The 21360-nt window shown below is 38.7% G+C and overlaps 1 pseudogene; it reads right to left on the bottom strand.

Annotated features, from left to right (window-relative positions):
* Window positions 1-282: 282 nt before the first annotated feature.
* On the bottom strand, window positions 283-21283 carry LOC110255241 (surfeit locus protein 6 pseudogene; annotated as a pseudogene).
* Window positions 21284-21360: the final 77 nt, after the last annotated feature.

Below are 21360 nucleotides of genomic sequence, written 5' to 3'. Positions count from 1 at the left end.
AACAGTTTTATTGAAATATAATCCACAGACCATAAAATTCATCCAAGTTTTCTGTCCTTTCCAAGTGAGTTTTGGACTGACATATTGGTCATAAAGGCTATTGTTTTCCTGTTCCTGTGAACCCTGGTGAGGAAGTGGGGGCCAGAAAAGTGCCCCCCAGATACCCACTCCCTCCTCATTGCTCCTGGTCCGCCACCCTGAAACTTTTAGGGAACATTCGGGTCTCACAAAAGGACACTGAAGCCTGGATCACCCCTTCCACAGATCTGAAGGCCTTTCCGTAACGCGCGTCCAGAGCTCTCTCCAGTGAGTGAGGGAAGCGTGGCCATGTCCATTTTCCTCTGGGAACCTATAGGTTCTCATAGGTCAAGGTCAGGGTTGGGGTAGGGATGGGATGCAGCAGCCAGGCCCTCATGCCAGGCCAGCCAGCTTTGGGTCCTGGGACAGGATCCGGCGTTTCCTGTGGACCTTCTCCAGGCACAGCACCACCTTGGCTGCCTTTTCCTTGTGCGACTTCTGTGCGTCTGCGTCTTAACTACGCCGGCGCGCGCCTCTCCCACGTCCCCCTTCCCCGGCGCCTGGCAGCGCCTCTCCTTCCGCTTCAGGGCCTCCTGCTGCAGGCATTCGTCGTCGTGGATCTTCATGCTCTCTGCCTTGTACAGGTTGGTCTACTGTATCTCAGCCTGGAACTCCCGGGCCTTGCGAAGTCCCGCAGCTCCTATCACCGGGCCCGCGGAGCCTGCAGGCGCTCTTGCAGCTGCGGTAGTTCCTGCTTGTCTGGTTCCGCTTCAGCTTCGGCCTCTTCTCCTTCCTGCGCTGCGCCTTGGTGGTGGGCTCCTCCTCTGTCACATCCACCTTATTGAACAGCAGCTGTCCCTGCGCCTCCTTGGCTGCCTCCTCCTTTGCTCTCAGCTCCTTCCGTTCCTCTTCTTCCCGTCCATCTCCAGCTTTCTCTGTGGGCTTTTCTGCAAAGCGGCGGGACACAGCCCCTTGGTGGTGCCCGGGCCTTGGGACTCCTGTATCTTCTCCTGCGGGCGCGGCTCCAGAACGTCTAAGGCAAACAGAGTCGGGCTCCTTGGCCAGGCCATCCGCAGGGGCCCGGGTGGAGCCGAAGGCCCTTTGTTCCTTGGCTGCTACTGGCTTCCTGGCCTGAGACTTCTCGGCCGGGCCCGTGTCTTGGGTTTTGCAGTCTCCTCCTCCCGCTCCCAGGATTTCTTCTGTGCTTTCTTCTTCCTTCCTCTCCTTTTTTGCGGGCCCAGTAGCTTCTGAGACTTTTGCCAGCCGATTTGCGCTTCTGCAGCCCTGGGAGCAGATCTTACTGGCCAGGCTTGGCAGGTAGGCGTCCTTTGTCAGCAGAGAAGCTTTGGCTGTGGCTCTGCGGTCGGGATGGGCTCGTTCAGGGTCCTACTCGAAAGGGGGAGGAGGGCCGGGGTCCAACTTCCAGGCCGGCATTGTCCACCCTTCCCCTCCTCCTCCCCCAACACGCACACGTGCACACACACACACACACACACACACACACTCACAGCTAGCTCCGCTGGCCGGGAACCCCTCACATAAGCACTTTAAGTGCAGTCTTCTCTGGTTGGCAGCCGTTACCTAGCAAATGGGGACCTCAGTCCTACAGCAGCAGGGAGCTGAGTTCTGCCAACAAGAAGAAGCTTGGAAGTGGGTCCGCCCCCGCTCCGGATCCCCAGACAAGACGGCGGACACCTTGATTTCAGCTTTATAATTTGAAAATGAAAAACCTAGCCAGGCCGTGCAGTACTTCTACAAAACTGTGCCCTTGACAAGTGGTATTTTTTAAAGCTGCTGAATTTGTGACTCTTTGTTACTCAGCAATAGGAAAATAGCATAGTCATCCAACCGTTAACTAGCTTGTAGGTAGTAATCCCATAAAATAAGTTGCCTTATTATACTAACATTTTGTAGCTACTTTATTACAGGGGACTCATCAGGAAGTTATGCTGCTTAAAATTAGAAAGTTTATAGATGCTTTCCTAAGATTGCTTTCTGGCCAAGACAAGTTTTTGACTTTAATAGTTTTTGTCTGTTTTTTTGGATCACAGTAGTATCTTTTTAAAATTCCAGTTCTTAGCTCAATTGATTGCCAAAAGCTCTGCACTTACCTGGCAGAACATAAATGCTGAATTCTAGGTACTCATCAGAGTTTGAAACTTGGCTCTGCCAATTATTAGTTACGTGTCCTGAACAAGTTACTTAGCACCTTATAGTTCTTCATTTGTAATCTAGGCATAATAGTGCCCACCCTGTGGGCTGTCTCTGAGGCTGACAGATGTGTATTAAAGTACTCCTCTGCTTCTTCGTGCTCCTTCATTTATCCTTGTTTCTTTATCCTTTTATTTTTAAAAATGTGGTTTTACAGAGAGATGCTTAAACAAAGGAAAGGAAACAGCCTTTGGGGTTTCATCATCAGTTCCTTTTATAAATTTATTTGTCTGTAAAGGACACTTGGTACCATAAAGAACACCAAGAAGAAATGTTTCCTGCCCTCAGGGTGCTGACATTCAAAAGGGGACAGGGTGAGCCCCATGTATCATTTTCTCATGTTTGTGCTTCCCTAGAGTTCTCTGTTTGTGATGACAAGGGTGGGGTTCCTTTAGGAAGTGGGATTGCTCTCGTGCATTTTTCTAAGACCGGTGAAGTAATCTTTCCATTGCGAACTATCCTTGGAAAGGAGAAGGAATGGGAGGGAGGAATATGTATTTTTTCAAGGTGGTGACACATGACTGACAGCCCCTGCTGCTTGTGGTATACAGGAATGTTTCTGCAACAGAGCATGTAAACATACGAATCATGACTAAGTGTTTTGTAGGATGGAAAAATCAATGACCAGATTTGGAAAGAAACTGTCATCATAGACAAATACCATGGCTGGCGTCCGTGGCACAGAAAGATCATAGGCTTGATGTAGGGGCTGTTGAAGATGCTCAGGTTATTAAAAAAATCTAAAAAAACAGATTCAATATTCCTGATTGTTTCCCAAAACACACAGATGAAAAATATAGTCTAGTATAGTTGAATTTTCTTGCTAATATACAAAATTTTACAAAGCTTCAGAGTTTTTTTTTTCCTTCTTTTTTTCATAAAATCCAGTGAAATTCTCACACTGCACTTGGGAGTTGTGTTTGAGTTCCGAATACAGATGTGTGTGTATGTCTTAATTTCCCATCCACACAGATGTTTGTTTCAGAAACACAGTCACTCTGTATGCTTCCTTTGCTCTTACCCAAGTTTTTTCACAAGAATATTGTATTATGAAATAAAGCAGCTGCCAGGATCTTTTACACTTTTTGGAAAGTTCTTTAACTTTAAATAAAATTTTTTTTATTGAATTATAATTGACGTACAGTATTATATTAGTTTCAGGTGTACAACTAAGTGATTTGACATTTGTCTTCATTGCAAAATGCTCACCACAATGTCTAGTTACCATCTGTCACCAGACAAATTTAATAAAATATTATTGACTATAACTTTTTACAAATGAGGATTTCTGCAGAGGTGAGATAGTTTTGTTTAGAATTTCTCTTTTTGAAGAGAATCTAGTGAATTGCTATGAGCTGTGAGCGAGGATAAAGAGAGTAGAAGTAGGACTAGTGCAGACAATGTTACTTATGTAGATTGCTGTCATGGAAAAAGGAAGAGGAAATAATGAAATATTCTTATTTTACAATAGAGGGAAGGCTAGACTCCTGACAATGGACCTAGTTTCCAGTATCAGATGACTACATTGTTTTTTAACCATATCTAATCCACAATACGTGGGACACAATTACTCCTTAATGTTTAGAGCTTTCTTTTTTTTTTTTTTTAGTTTTCTAAATTATATTCTTTACTTTTTGAAATGGTTTTATTTTTATTTTTAAAAGATTTTTATTTTTCCATTATAGTTGATTTACAGTGTTCTGTCAATTTCTACTGTACAGCAAAGCTACCCAATCATACTTTCTTTTTTTAATTTTTTCTTAAAAATTTTTTTTTAATTATAGTTGATTTACAATATTCTGTCAATTTCTGCTGTACAGCAAAGTGGCCCAGTTATATGTATATATACATTCTTTTGTTCACAGTATCCTCCATCACAAGCGATCAGATATAGTTCCTTGGGCTATAGCAGAATCTCATTGCTTATCCATTCCAAATGCAATACTACTAACCCCAAACTTCTAGTCCCTCCCACTCCCACCCACTCCCTCCACCTCCCACTTGACAACCACGAGTCTATTCTTCATGTCCCTGAGTTTCTTTCTTTTCTGCAGGTAGGTTCATTTGTGCCAAATGTTAGATTCCAGATAGAAGTGATAGCATATGGTCTTTGTCTTTCTCCTTCTGACTTACTTCACTTAGTATGAGAGTTTCTAGTTCCATCCATGTTGCTGCAAATGGCATTCTTTTATTCTTTTATTTTTTATGGCTGAGTAGTATTGCGTAGAGCTTTCTACACTCAAGGCATATCAATTAAATTGGGCACTCTATAACCAGTCTTAAAGCATCAACTCAATACAATATAGGATTAAAGTATAGTTTATAGATATTACTTTTTTATTCCTCTGTCCCTCTTTGCATCAAGTTAGAATGAGAGAAGAGATCTTCATCTCAGAAGTCAGAGTCTCTTGCAGTGGGATTTAGTAGACATTTTTGAGAAAAGTTTTTTATCAAGAATTGGAACAACATAAATGATTTTTGGTAAATTCATCCAATACGTGTTTCTGTGCTCCTCTTTCCCATTTATACATTTTTCTGTATAGTTTTAGGATTCTAAGTTTTAGGATTCTGATACAAAGTTGACTAGATCATGTATCTATATGCTGGTTCCTCAAAGCTCAACATAGATGCGCCTGGCAGGATATACTGTAATGAGAATTTCTTTCTGTCGAAGGCTCTAGAAAGACTAAAGCTAAGGTTGAAGTTTGAAGTAATGGTTAATATATAGATTTCCTTCAGTGTTCTCTATACTGGAGCAAAAGGAAACACTTTATATAGCTTGAAAAAATTATTTGAGGATAATGCTGCCCACTCAGAGAGTGAGAAATTATGGCACTCATTATTTCAGTTGAACATGTGAATATAGCCAAGCGACCCTAGTAAAATTATGGAGAGAAGCAGATGATTTGGGGTAAGTCCCCAAGCTTCTGCCGTTGGTAATGTGAAGGATGACATACAGAGTATGACAGGAGTCACTGTCAGCTGTAGCCTTCCAGGGTGGACCACTGGTCCTAGGCACCAAGGCATTTTTAAAAATGGCAACTTTGGAGTTCCCGTCATGGCGCAGTGGTTAACGAATCTGACTAGGAACCATGAGGTTGGGGGTTCGGTCCCTGCCCTTGCTCAGTGGGTTAACGATCCGGCATTGCTGTGAGCTGTGGTGTAGGTTGCAGACGTGGCTCGGATCCCACGTTGCTGTGGCTCTGGTGTAGGCCGGTGGCTACAGCTCCGATTCGACCCCTAGCCTGGGAACCTCCATATGCCGCGGGAGCAGCCCAAAGAAATAGCAAAAAGACAAAAAAAAAAAAAAAAAAAAAAAAAAGGCAACTTTGTACTTGCGATACCCCCAAGCATCTAAGTGTAGGTAGGAAATGAGACTGTGAAGCAGTAGGTAGGATGCCTGTCATTTATATCAGCATTTTTGAAAAAGTGAAGCACATGGTTTGATTCTCCACTCAGGTACATCAGGTTATAATTAACGTCATGATATTTTGATGGATGTTTGCTATCACTTAATGGTTGTGCTAATGAAGTTTTCAGAGGAAGTTACCTCATCTGACTCTTGATTCTGTGCAGCTTATGGTGACTCCATAGGGACCCTTTGCTAGAAGCCTATTTTTCATACGAATATTTCTAAAAATTTATTGGTTTCTCCCTTGCTTCTGCAATGATTAGATTTTGGATACCCATGCTGGTTAGGAGCCAGTTCCTCACTGCTATAGGCAAGTGTTTTCGGCTGTGGCTGCTTATAGACACAGTAATCTCTCTCTTTTTTATGTAGTTTTAAAAATTATAGTTGATTTAGAATGTTGTGCCAATTTCTGCTGTACAGCAAAGAGACTCAGTCATACATATGTATACATTCTTTCAAAAAATATTTTTTTCTATCATGGTCTATCCCAGGAGATTAGGTATATTTCCCTGTGCGATATAGTTGGACCTCATTGCTTTTCCATTCTAAATGTATGTATTCTAAATGTAATAAGTTTGTGTCTGCTAACCCCAAATACCCAGTCCATCCTACTCCCTTCCTCCTCCCCGTTAGCAACCACAAGTCTGATGTCCATGTCTGGGGTCTGTTTTTGTCCTGTAGATAGGTTCATTTGTGCCATATTTTAGATTCCATATATAAGTGATGTCATATGGTATTTGTCTTTCTCTTTCTGACTTACTTCACTTAGTATGAGAATCTCTAGTTGCATCCATGTTGCTACAATTGGCATTATTTCCTTCTTTTTTATGGCTGAGTAGTATTCCATTGTGTATATATGTACCACATCTTCTTAAATCATTCATCTGTCGATAGACATTTAGGTTGTTTCCATGTCTTGGCTACTGTGAATACTGTTTCTATGAGAATAGGGGTAGGGTGTGTCTTTTTGAATTAGAGTTTTGTCTGGATATATGTCCAGGAGTGGGATTGCTGGATCCTGTGGTAATTCTATTTTTAGTTTTCTGAGGAATCGCTGTACTGTTTTCTGTAGTGCTTTTACCAATTACATTCCCACCAACAATATAGGAGGGTTCCCTTTTCTCCACATCCGCTCCAGCATTTGTTATTCATAGACTTATTAATGATAGCCATTCTGACCAGTGTGACCTCATTGTAATTTTGAATTGCATTTCTCTAATAATTAGTGATGTTGAGCCAGCCAGGTACACTAACTTTTTTTTTTTTCTGTTGTACCCTCAGCATATGGAAATTCCCAGGCTAGGGATTGACTCTGAGCTGCAGCTGCAACTTATGTTGGATCCTTAACCCACTGTGCCAGGCTGGGGATTGAACACACACCTCAGCAGTGACCCAAGCTGCTGCAGAGACAGTGCTGGATCCTTAACCCACTGTGCCACAGTGGGAACTCCAGATGCAGTAATCTTAAAGGTAACTGGGTGTAGTGAGAAGAGTAGTAACTGAAGTCAGACACTCCTGGGCTGAAATCTTGATTTGCTGCTTATTATCTGTATTAGTCAGGGTTCTCCATAGAAACAGAACCAATAGTAGCTATCTGTCTATCTATCTATCTCATATCTATCATCTATATCTGTCTCATCTATTTATCATCTGTATATGAGATTACTTGCCATGCATTGGTTCACAGTCTACCATATGCATGTTGGAAACCCAGGAGAGCTGGTGGTATAATTCCAGTCTGGGTCCAAAAGACTGAGAATGGGGGAATCGATGGCAAAAATCCCCTTCCAAGAGCGAGAGGAGACATGAGTCCCAGCTCAGGCAGGTAGAAAGGGGGCAAATCCTTCCTTCCTCTACATTTTGTTTTTTTCAGGCCTTCAGTGCTTTGTATGGTATCCACCCACAAGGGAAGGCAATCCAATTTACTGAGACCATCAATTCAAATGCTAATCTCATCTGGAAAGGCCTTTACTAACTCCTCCAGAAGTAATGTTTAATCTGGATACCCTGTGTTTTTAGGTTGACGCATTAAAATAACCATCATAGTATCTGAATGATTTTGAGAATGTTACTCTTTCTTTGTACCTCAGTTTCCTCACTTGAAAATATAGATAATAGTTACTTGGTTCTATTAGAGTAAGGATCAGAGACAGTCTGTTCAATGTGTCTAACTTGGGGTAGGAACTTTGTTTTTTTTTCAACTGGTTTTTGTGAGAGAGGATCAAACTGAAAATATTTTCACTCAAAAGCAACACATGCTTATTATAGAAAATTTAGGAAACAGTTAAATACAAAGAAGAAAATAACCCCCCTCCCACAATCATAACACTATTAATCTTTTTAGCAATATTTTCCCCATTTATATCTTTAGTGTACACTTCAGTTATTCTAGTGCATCAGTTTTAAGGATGGCATCATATTTTATTGTATGAGCGTACAATAATTTAATCATTTATAGCGTATCTACGTTTTGTTATTGTAAATATCCATGTATATGCATTTTTGTGCATAAGCATAGTTATTTACTTAGGATACATTTTTAAAAATAAAATCACCAGATCAAAAAATATGTCTTCTTTTAAGGTTTTTGATATGACTTATTTAATAATCTAGTTAAATATTGCATCAGTATACACTCTCACCAGGAATGGATGGGCGTGCTCACTTTCCCTTACCTTTTCAACCTCTTAGAGGCAAAAGTGGCACATTTTTGGACTTTGCATTTTAAAACTATATGAGAAATTGAAATCAAAAGATCAGATTTATTGATCTTTTGCATTACATTTATTTTAGAATTATTTAAGGTTTCACAGCAAACTGAGTAGCCGGTACAGAGATTTCCCATATTCCCCCACCCCCACGCATGCATAGCCTCCCTCATGGTCAATATCAATCATAGCAATGGTACATTTGTAAAATTGATGAACCTACATTGACACGTCATACTCACTCAAGGTCCATGATTAATGTAGGGTTTACTACTGGAGTTGTACATTCTAGAGTTTGGACAAATGTGCAATGACAAGTATCCATCATTATAATATCCTATGGAGTACTTTTGGTGCCTTAAAAAGTCCCATGTTCCACCCATTGCTCCTTTCTTTCCCCCAAATCCCTCACAACCTCTGATCTCCATAGAATTTCCTTTTCCAGAATGCCATATGGTAGGAATCATAAAGTATGTTGCCTTTTCAGATTGGCTTTTTTTACTTAGTACTTATGCACTTAAGATTCTTTCATATCTTTTTATGGCTTGATAACTCATTTCTTTTTTAGTGCTGAATAATATGCCACTCTTTGGATCTACCACAATTTATTTATCCATTCACCTACTGAAGGATATCTTGATTGATTTCAAAATTTGGCAATTATGAAGAAAGCTGCTATAAATATCCTGGTGCAGGTTTTTGTGTGGACAGAAGTTTTTAACTCCTGGGGGTAAATACCAAGGTGCACAGTTGCTGGATTGTATGGTAAGAGTATGTTTACTTTTTTAAGAAATCTCTAAATAGTTTTCCAAAGTGGCTGTACCACTTTGCACTCTTCATCAGCAATGTATGAGAGTTCCTGTTGCTCTGTATCCTCACCAGCATTTGTTGCTCTCGCAGTTCCAGCTGTTGGTCATTGTAATAGGTGTGTAGTGATATCTTACTGATGTTTTAATTTATATTGCTATGATGATATATGATATGAAACTTCTCTTATATGCTTTGTTTGCCATCTGTGTATCTTTTTTGGTAAGATGTCTATTAAAGTCTTCGACCTATTTTAAAAATTGTTTTGTTTTGTTTCTTTTTCTTTTTACAGCTATACCTGTGGCATAGGAAGTTCCAGGGCTAGGGGTTGAACTGGAGTTGCAGCTGAGGCCTATGCCACAACCTCGGCAACACTGGACCCAAGCTGCATCTGTGACCTACACTGCAGCTTGCAACAGTGCTGTATCCTTAACACACTGAGCCAGGCCAAGAATTGAACCCTCATCCTCATAGAAAAAACATGGGGTCCTTAACTCAGTGAGCCACAATGGGAACTCTGGTTTGTTTTCTATTTTTTATTTTTATTTTATTTTGAGGCAGTTTTATGGTTTTTATTTCCATGTATTTTTTTTTAAACTCTGGTTTGTTTTCTAATTATTGAGTTTTAAGGGTTCTTTGTATATTTTGAACAACAGTCCTTTATCAGATGTCTTTTATAAATATTTTTCCACACTATGTGACTTATCTTCTAATTATCTTGAGCAAAATCAGAATTTTTTAATTTTAATGAAATTCCGCTTATCAATGGATAATGCTTTCATGCATCATGCTTTTGGTGTGATATCTTAAAAATCATTACCAAACCCAAAGTCATCTACGTTTTCTCCTATGTTATGTTATTGGAGTTTTATGGTTTTGCATTTTATATATAGGTCTGTGATGCATCTTGAGTTAATTTTTGTGAAGGGCGTGATGTGTGGATCTAGATTCACTTTTTTACATGTGGATGCCCAGTTTTTCTAGTACCATTTGTTGAAAAGCCCATCTTTGCTCCGTTGCATTTCCTTTTCTCCTTCATCGAAGATCAGTTGACTGCATTTATGTGTGTCTCTTTCTGTGCTTTCTGTTCTATTCTATTGATCTATTTGTCTCTTCTTTCATTAGTACCATATGGTTGTGATTCCTGTGGCTTTGTAGTAAGTCTTGAAGTCAAGTAGTGTCACTCTTCCAACTTCGTTCTTCTCCTTCAATATTTTGTTGGCTATTCTGGATCTTTTGCCTCCATATAAACGTTAGACTTTGCTGATATCTATAAAATAACTTGCTGGGATTTTGATTGGAATTGCATTGAATCTATAGAACAAGTTGGCAAGAGCTGATACCTTGACAGTATTGAGTCTTCCTATCCATAAAGGCATTGATTTTTTTTTTCAGATGGCATATTTTATTTTCTCCTTTTTTAATTTAAAAGAATTATTTGTATCATAGAAATACTGAACTTTAGTCTGGCCATTATTTTGTCTGGCATGCTCCTTCCTCCCCCCCTGCCCTCTTCCGAGTATTAATTGTTTTTGACTGTGTAGAAGTTTTACATTGATTTCAAGCCAGAACTTTCTTTAACTCAATGAATTTTATTACATTTACAGTTGTACAGTGATCATCACAACCCAATTTGATAGCATTTCTATCCCAAACCCCATGCTCATCCCCCTACACAACCTGTCTCCTTTAGAAACCGTAAGTATTTCAAAGTCTGTGAATCAGTATCTGTTCTGCAAAGGAGTACATTGTGTCCTTTTTTAAGATTCCACATATAAGTAATAGCATATGACATTGGTGTCTCACTGTCTAACTTCACTTAGCATAATTTCTAGGTCCATCTATGTTACTGCCAATGCCATTATTTCACTCCTTTTTATGACTGAGTAATATTCCATTGTGTATATGTACCACATACTTTATCCACTCCTCTGTCAATGGACATTTAGGTTGTTTCCATATATTGGCTACTGTTTATAGTGCTGCAATGAACGTTAGAGTACATGTATCTTTTCAAGTCATGGTTTTCTCTGGATAGATGCCCAGGAGTGGAATTGCTAGATCAAATGGTAATTCTATTTTTAGTTTTTTGAGGAATCTCCATACTGTTTTCACTATGTACATTCCCACCAACAGTGTAATAGGGTTCCCTTTTCTTCATACCCTCTCCATCATTTTCGTTTATAGACTTTTTGATGGTGGCCTTTCTGGCCAGTGTAAGGTGGTACCTCATAGTAGTTTTGATTTGCATTTCTCTAATAATTAGTGATGTTGAACACCTTTTCATGTGTTTTTTTTGCCATCTGTATATCTTCTTTGGAGAACTGTCTTTTTAGATCTTCTGCCCATTTTTCTATGGGTTTTTTTTTTTTTTTTTTTTTTTTTGGTATAAGAGCTGCAGTGGGTGTTTATAAATTTTGGAGATTAATCCCTTGTCAGTCACTTCATTTGCAAATATTTTCTCCCACTCTTTGGACTGTCTTTTTGTTTTGTTTAGGGTTTCCTTTGCTGCGCAAAACCTTTTAAGTTTAATTAGGTGCCATTTGTTTATTTTCGTTTTTATTGTCATTACTATAGGAGCTGGATCTGAGAAGATACTGCTGTGATTTATGTTGGAGTGTGTTTGGCCTATGTTTTCCTCTAAGAGTTTTATAGTATTGGGTCTTATATTTAGGTATTTAATCCATTTTGAGTTTATTTTTGTGTATGGTGTTAGAAAGTGTTCTAATTTCATTCTTTTACATGTAGTTGTCCAGTTTTCCTATCACCATTTATTGAAGGGACTGTCTTTTCTTCATTGTATATTCTTGCCTCCTTTGTCATAGATTAGTTGATTGTGGGTGCATGGGTTTAATTCTGGGCTTTCTATCCTATTCCACTGATCTATATTTCTGTTTTGGTGCCAGTACCATACAGTTTTGATGATTGTTGCTTTGTCGTATAGTCTGAAGTCAGGGAGACTGATTCCTCCATTTCTGTTTTTCTTTCTCTGGGTGTCTTTGGCTATTCTGGGACTTTTGTGCTTCCATACAAACTTTAAAATATTTTGTTCTAGTTCAGTGAAAAATGTCCTTGGTAATTTGAAAAGGATTACATTGAATCTGTAGATTGCCTTGGGGAGTATAGTCATTTTGATAATATTGATTCTTCCAATCCAAGAGCATGGCATATTTTTCAATTTGTTTATGTCATCTTTGATTTCTTTCATCAGTGTCTTTTAGTTTTCAGAGTACAGGTCTTTTGTCTCTTTAGGTAGGTTTATTCCTAAGTATTTTTTTCTTTTTGATGTAATGATAAATGGGATTGTTCTCCTAATTTCTCTTTCTGATCTTTTGTTATTAGAATATAGAAATGAAGTTGATTTCTGTGTGTTAATTTTGTATCCTGTGATTTTGCCAAATTGATCAATGAGCTCTAACAGTTTTTTTGGTAGTGTCTTTAGGATTTTCTAGGTATAGTATCATGTCATCTGCAAACAGTGATAGTTTTACTTCTTCCTTTCCAGTTTGGATTCCTTTTATTTCTTTTTCTTCTTGGATTGCTGTGGCTAGGACTTCCAAAACTATGTTGAATAGTAATGGCAAGAATGGACATCCTTGTCTTGTTCCTGATTTCAGTGGGAAAGCTTTCGGCTTCTAACCATTGGGAATGATATTAGCTGTGGGTTTGTCATATATGGCCTTTATTATGTTGAGGTAGGTTCCCTCTATGCCCACTTTCTGAAGAGTTTTCATCAGAAGTGGGTGTTGGATTTTGCCAAAAGCTTTTTCTGTATCTATTGAGAGGATCATATGATTTTTATTCTTCAGTTTTTTAATGTGGTTATCACACTGATTGATTTGCAGATATTGAAGAATCCTTAGATCTCTGGGATAAATCCCATTTGATCATGATGTACAATCCTTTTAATGTATTGCTGGATTCGGTTTGCTAGTATTTTGTTGAGGATTTTTGCATGTGTGTTTATCAGTGATATTGGCCTATAATTTTTTTTTTGTGGTATCTTTGTCTGGTTTTGGTATCAGGGTGATGGTGGCCTCATAGAATGAGTTTGGGAGTGTTCCTGCCTTTGCAATTTTCTGGAATAGTTTTGGAAGGATAGGTATTAACTCTTCTCTAAATGTTTGATAGAATTCACCTGTGAAGCCATCTGACCCTGGATTTTCGTTTGTTGGAAGTTTTTTAATCACAGTTTCAATTTCAATACTTGTGATTGGTCCATTCATCTTTTCTATTTCATCTTGGTTTAGTCTTGGAAGATTGTACTTTTCTAAGAATTTGTCCATTTCTTCTTGGTTTCCCATTTTACTGGCATATAGTTGCATGTAATAGTGTCTTATGATCCTTTGTATTTCTGTGATGTCTGTAGTTACTTCTCCTTTTTCATTTCTAATTTTATTGATTTGAGTCCTCTCTTTTTTTTTCTTGGTAAGTCTGGCTAAGGGCTTATCAATTTTGTTGTTCTTTTCAAAGAACCAGGATTTAGTTTCATTGGTCTTTTCTATGGTTTTCTTTGTTTCTATTTCATTTATTTCTGCTCTGATCTTTTGATTTCTTTCCTTCTTCTAACTTTAGGTCTTGTCTGTTCTTCTCTCTCTAGTTGCTTTAGATGTAAAGTTAGGTTGTTTATTTGAGCTTTTTCTTGTTTCCTTATAGCTGGTATTGCTATAAACTTCCATCTTAGAACTACTTTTGCTGCACCTCATAGGTTTGAATTGTTGTGTCTTTGTTGTCACTTGCTTCTAGGTATTTTTAAATTTCCTCTTTAGTTTCTTCAGTGACCCATTGGTTGTTTAGAAGCATGTTGTTTAGCCTTCACATGTGTGTGTTTTTTGCAGTTTTTTTCTTGTTGTTGATTTCTAGTCATATAGCGTTGTGGTCGGAAAAGATGCTTGATATGGTTTCAGTTTTCTTAAATTTATAGAGGCATGATTTGTGGCCCAGAATGTGATCTATCCTAGAGAATGTTCCATGTGCACTTGAGAAGAATGTGTATTCTGTTGCTTTTGGATGGAATGTTCTAGAAATAGCTATAAAGTTCATCTGGTCTAATGCATCATTTAGGGTCTCTGCTTCCTTGTTGATTTTCTGTCTGGATGAGCTGTTCTTGCTATAAGTGGGGTATTAAAAGTCCCCCACTATTATTATTTTATTGTCAATTTCTCCTTTTAGAGTTGTTAGCGGTTGCCTTATATATTGAGGTGATCCTATGCTGGGTGCATATATATTTACAATGGTTATATCTTCTTCTTGGGTTGATCCTTTGATCATTATGTAATGTCCTTCTTTTTTTTTTTTTTTTTGTCTTTTGTCTTTTGTCTTTTTGTTGTTGTTGTTGTTGTTGTTGTTGCTATTTCTTGGGCCGCTCCCACGGCATATGGAGGTTCCCAGGCTAGGGGTTGAATCGGAGCTGTAGCCACCGGCCTACGCCAGAGCCACAGCAGCGCGGGATTTGAGCCGCGTCTGCGACCTACACCACAGCTCACGGCAACGCCAGATCATTAACCCACTGAGCAAGGGCAGGGACTGAATCCGCAACCTCATGGTTCCTAGTTGGATTCGTTAACCACTGTGCCATGACGGGAACTCCTGTAATGTCCTTCTTTGTCTCTTGTAATATTCTTTATTTTAAGGTCTGTTTTGTCTGATATGAGTATTGTAGTCCAGTTTTCTTTTGATTCCCATTTGCATGGAATATTTTCTTCCATCCTCTCACTTTCAACTTGTTTGTGTCCTTAAAACTGAAGTGGGTCTCTTGAAGACCTAGAACTGATGTGGGTCTCTTGAAGATGGCATGTATATGCACTTTGTTTTTGTATCTATTCAGGCAGTCCATGTCTTTTGGTTGGGACATTAAGTCCATTTACATTTAAGGTAATTATTATTATTATTTTATTTATTTATTTTTGTTGCATTTGATTTTCTTTTTTTTATATATAATGATTTTTATTTTTTTCCATTATAGCTGGTTTACAGTGTTCTGTCAATTTTCTGCTGTACAGTGTGGTGACCCAGTTACACATACATGTATACATTCTTTTTCCTCACATTATCATGCTCCATCATAAGTGATGAGACATAGTTCCCAGTGCTACACAGCAGGATCTCATTGCTAATCCATTCCAAAGGCAATAGTCTGCATCTGTTAACCCCAAGTTCTCATTAATATGTCCGCAAATAACAAATGCTGGAGGGGGTGTGGAGAAAAGGGAACCCTCCTGCACTGTTGGTGGGAATGTAAGCTGGAACAGTGTGGAGGTACCTTAGAAAACCATACATAGAACTACCATATGACCCAGCAATCCCACTCTTGGGCATATATCCAGACAAAACTTTCCTTGAAAAATACACATGCACTGCCATGTTCATTGCAGCACTATTGACAATAGCAAAGACATGGAATCAACCCAAATGTCCATCAACAGATGATTGGATTGGGAAGATGTGGTATATATGTGGTATATATACACAGTGGAATACTACTCAGCCATAAAAAAGAACAAAATAATGCCATTTGCAGCAACATGGATGGAACTAGAGACTCTCATCCTGAGTGAAGTAAGTCAGAAAGAGAAAGACAAATACCATATGATATCACTTATATCTGGAATCTAATATATGGCACAAATGCACCTTTCCACAGAAAAGAAAATCATGGACTTGGAGAATAAGATAATTATTGATATGTATGTTCTTATTGCCCTTTTATTAATTGTTTTGTATTTGTTTTTGAAGGTCTTTTTTTCATACCTTCTTCTCTTGTGGTTTGATGACGTCTTTAATGTTGTATTTGGATTGACTTTTCTTATTTGTGTGTGTATCTATTGTATGTTTTGGTTTGCATTTATCCTGAAGTTTTGATATAGGATTCTATATATATACAAGATTGTTTTCAGTTGTTGGCCTCTTAATTACAAGTGTATCTCCAGTATCCTGCATTTGTACTCTCCTCTTATCATGATTTCTGATTTTGGTAGCATTATTTGTGTGTGGATGATTTTCTACCTTTACTATATGTATGCCTTTACTGTTGAGCCTTGTCATTTGTAATATTTTTTTTTTCTATTTGTGACCTTTTCTTTTCCATCTAGAGAAGTTCCTTTAGTATTTGTTGTGAAGCTGGTTTAGTGCTGCTGAATTCTCTTAGCTTTTGCTTGTCTGTAAAGCTTTTGATTTCTCTTTCAAATCTGAATGAGAGCCTTGCTGTGTAATCTTGGTTGGAGGTTTTTTCCTTTCATCACTTTAAGTATATTGTGCCATTCCCTTCTAAGCCAGAACTTTCCTCTTTTTTGGTCTTTTTTTTTTTTGACTTTTGTAGGGCCGTTTCCACAGCACATGGAGGTTCCCGGGTTGAGGGTCTAATCGGAGCCATAGCCGCCGGCCTACACAACAGTCACAGCAATGCCAGATACGAGACGCGTCTGTGACCTACACCAGCGCTCACGGCAATGTCAGATCCTTAACCCACTGAGTGACACCAGGGATTGAACCCGCAACCTCATGGTTCCTAGTTGGATTCGTTAACCACTGAGCCATGATGGGAACTCCAGCCAGAACTTTCTAATTCAAAAAATTTGCTTTTCTCTGGCAGGTAGATTTTTTCCCCCACCTAGAAAGTTAAATGTTTACCTAGATTTTCTTCTCTTTGGGGAGTAAAAGGATGGTTAGTCATGATGTAGTCATTTATTCAAATATACAACTAAATTTAATTTGCCAATATCATATCATTTGCTAGTAATTGTAATTTTGTATCCATCTTTCCAATATTTATTCTTTTGTTTATTTTTTGATTGTTGGCATGTATTTACATAATTGAAAAGTAATGGTAACAACAGGTATCCTTTTCTTATTCCCGATATTAAGGTGGGAATGTCTTTATTTTTTATTAGGTAGGATATGTTTCCTATCTTGGATGGATTTTTTTTTCAAGCTTTCCAAAGTGGTTAAACAATATAGAGTTGATTTAGAACTTGATTATGTACATATATGAAGGATAAGATAAAATAAAGGCAAAATCATGAATGGGAGAAAGTTACTGTTAAAATATGAGATATTGATAAAAGATATAAGCCACCCAAAGACTTGACAGTTATAAACATTTATGCACTAGTAAGTTCTCAATATAAAACACAAATTCTTATTATTATTTAAAAAGAAATAACAGATCCACAATCAACCAAGTAGGTAAAAGAGTTAGGATATTTAATATGATAAATTATATATTATCTATAATATTAATAGAGCTCTTTGTTCAACCACTCTTTATTCTTGGAAATAGATCTTATTTGGTTATGGATGGTCCATTATTCTTTAAACATACTGAAGAATTTGAATAGTTAACATTTTTCTAGATTTTTTTCTATTGCTGTAGTTTTTTTTTTGTGTTATATTTGTTAGGACTTCCCTCCCTCCCCTGCCAGGAATGTACCAGCTTTGTAAAATGAATTGGTAAAACTCGTCTTCTGTAACTCTAGGACAGTGTAAATAATAGAGGAGTTCAGGATTTATTGAAAGTTTGAAAGAACTCATTGGGCCCAGGAATTTTTTTTAACCTTTATTTTTAAAATTTCATTTTACTGTGATATGAACACTTAACATGAATCTTTACATCTTAACAAAATTTTAAGTGTACAATACATTATCATTGACTGTAGGTACTCTATGGAGTAACAGATCTCTAGAGCTCATTCACCTTGCTTAACTGAAACTTTATGCCTGTTGATTAATAATTCCCCTTTCCCCCTACCTCCAGCCCCAGCAATCACAATTGTACTCTTTGATTCTATAAATTTAACCCTTTTTTAGATACCTGATATAAGCAAAATCATGCATATTTGTTTTTCTATTACCAGCCTATTTCACTTAACATAATGTCTTCAAGTTTCATCCATGTTGTCACATATTGCTGAATTTCTTTTTTAAGGCTAAATAGTATTCTATTGTGTGTGGGTGTGTGTGTGCGCATGTGTGTATGTGTATTCACACACATACATATATATACACATCATATTTTCTTTATCTGTTCAGCTTTCAGTGGACATTATGTTGTTTCCACATCTTGGTTATTGTGAATAGTGCTGAATGAACATGGAAGTGCTAATATCTCTTTGAGATTCTTTTTTTTTGGTTTTTTTTAGAGCTACACCTGCAGCATATGGAAGTTTCCAGGCTAGGGGTTGAATTGGAGCTGTCACTGCTGGCCAGCACCAGAGCCACAGCAACACCAGATCCGAGCTGCATCTGTGACCTACACCACAGCTTACAGCAATACTGGATCCTTAACCCACTGAGCCAGGCCAGGGATCAAACTTGCGTCCTCATGGATACCAGTCAGATTTGTTTCCACTGAACCATGACAGGAGCTCCCTCTTTCAGATTCTGATATCACTGCTTTTGGTTAAATATCCAGAAGTGCAATTACTGGATCATATGGAAGTTCTATCATTAATTTTTTGAGTGGTATTCATACTGTTTTCCACAGCAGCTATACCATTTTGCATTCCCGCCACAGTGTGCAAGGACTCCAATTTCTGCACATTCTCACCAAAACTTGCCTTTTATTGTTGGTTGTAGATATCCTGACAGGTATGAGGTAATAGCTCATTTTGATTTTTATTTCCCTCATGATTAATGATATTAAATATTTTTTTCTTATTTATCTATTGGCCATTTGTGTGTCTTCGAAGAAATGTCTGTGATTCCTTAGCTCAACTTAAAGTCAGGTTATTTGAGTTATTAGGTTTTTTTTTTTGCTATTGAGTTATAGGTGATCCTTATATATTTTGGAGATAAACCTATCAGACACATGATTTACAAATCTTTTCACTCTTTTTTCCTTTTTTGTTCCTTCATTCATTCTTTCTTCCTTCCCTCCTTTCTTCTTTTCCTCCTTCCTTCCTTTTTTCACTCCCTCCTTCTTTCCTTCCTTCATTGTCATTTGTTTCTTTTTTTTTTAAACAATGGGAAGAAATACACCTGTTCTCCCTGCCACCCTACCTTAAAAAATAAAGTTACTACAGCACTACTCAGTAAATCTTCAACTTAAGAAGAGTCATTTCAAAAATATGTACGCTTATGCTTTCTTTATATATGGTAAATGGTACCATAGCAGAGTATAGGTTAAGAGTATGACCCTTCCAAGATGAACCTCTCTCACATTTAAAATGGGGCTCATCACACCTATATGTCCTGACTGTGAGGATGAACTGACATGATTGTCAAGATTTTAGCACTCTATCTGGGGATACAGTACTAGCAATAATAATAATTATAATTACTATTATTATTTTCATCTGATAAACATTATTGGCCCCAGCTGATTTGTATTAGTATTTCTTCTTTGAAAATGGATGTTGGGAGATGGGGCGTAGAGAGAGTGGTCTTAGATTTCTGTTGGAGGCCAGTTTTGCCTCTGTGGTTTGTGTTAGGGTTAGGGGTTAGGGTTAGGCCAGTTTTGCCTCTGTGTCTTAGCTCTTGCTCAATGTCTTCTAGGCTCTGTGCCCCAGTCTGTGTGATGAACAACCTTGTTGAAGCCTCCACACTTTTTCTGTCTTTCAACCGTTAGAACTAACCATTTCTTCCTTCATCCTGTATACTGTACATGAACATAAGTATATACTTGCATTTAATATATTAACAGTTACTGAACACTTAAACCATGAGCCAAGTACTCTATATGTGTCTTATGTTCTGTGATCCTCCTGTAATCATCTGAAATAGATACTATCATGTTCAGCATTTTACAACGTTACTGCAATTGGTTCCCTCATTAGACCTCAAAATCTTTTGCACTGGGAACACTTTTTTTTTTTTTGTCTTTTTGCCTTTTCTAGAGCCGCTCCCACGGCATATGGAGGTTCCCAGGGTAGGGGTCGAATCGGAGCTGTAGCTGCCGGCCTACACCAGAGCCACAGCAACGCGGGATCCAAGCCGCATCTGCAACCTATACCACAGCTTGTGGCGATGCCGGATCCTTAACCCACTGAGCAAGGCCAGGGATCGAACCTGCAACCTCATGGTTCCTAGTCGGATCCATCAACCACTGAGCCATGACGGGAATTCCAGCACTGGGAGCACATTTTAATGATCCTTATATTTCAAGGACTTATCATATGGATAAGTTCTCCATAATGGTTGATCTATGACACTCTCCCTGGTGCCCATTCCTGTTTCCTGGAGATGTTGCCCTCTTTTCCATATGCTCCATGCCTCCTGGCACTTGCTCCGGCTCTTCACTCTCCTCAGGGGTTCCTTTCCTGCTAGAGATCTTGCCTGAGCCCAGCAGAGCTCCCCCTACCCCGCACCTGGGAGCACATGGCTTGGTGAGGTACAAGCCATGTGAGCAAGAGGTGGTAATAACTCTATGGGAGATGTTATGTATATAACTCAGGTTTAAGCTTTGTATGTGCTTAGCTCCTGCACTTTTGCACAGTCCTTTTGTCTGTTTCAAAAACTCTTCCTTCAGAGGTCGGTAACCAGGTGGCCCCACCTCCATCGCCCATGCTTCCTCCACCCTGTCAATGTGACTGCTCTCTGCTGGTCCTGATGTTCTGCTTGTCTGTATTGCTCCTGCATCGCTCCTCAAGCTGCTCAAGGGCAAGGACTGTGTTCCCTGTGTTCTGCAATTCTGCAACCTCTGTACAGGCACAATACCTGGCACACAACCATGTTCCCCAGGTATTCATTAAATCAACAGAAACATGGTTCTCATGTTGGTAGGTCCCAGAGTATTGTTTACAGAGTGTTTTAGAAACAGCATGGATTAAACAAACATTAGTGGGCTGATCTGGGAATCTAACCTCCAGGTATAACACATTTCCAGGGGAAAGAAGGCTGGGATGCTCATTTAGTGCTTTATTTTCAGCACTAAAACGTTCGTGCTGGTTTCTAATACTGGGGGATCCATTGTACTCTTCTCGGATTGGCACAGTTTCCCCTGGACTCAGTGGAAGTCACGTACCCATGGGGAAGAATCTGGCTGTCCTTTAATAGAAGATGCTGGAGCAACAGTAATACATTTCAGAGCAAATGCAGTTTGCATTTGCAATAGCTTATTCCCATAATTCGGACTTTGCTGAATGACCGAGAGGCTCTGAAGGTAGAGCACAGCCCTCCATCCTTTCCGCATAGTACCGAGGCGAGCTCTGATACATTAAATGTCTCGTACCATACTCAGAGAGTTTGAGAAGCACCCCTATTCAATTT

This window comes from Sus scrofa, chromosome 6 (genome assembly GCF_054392235.1).
Source record: "Sus scrofa isolate SSC_HxYL_T2T_F1_AM1 chromosome 6, Sscrofa_HxYL_maternal_Yorkshire_Landrace_v2.0, whole genome shotgun sequence".
Classification (NCBI taxonomy): Eukaryota; Metazoa; Chordata; class Mammalia; order Artiodactyla; family Suidae; genus Sus; species Sus scrofa.
The sequence above is the reverse complement of the archived record's forward strand: the minus strand, read 5'-3'. Positions and strand labels throughout refer to the sequence as shown.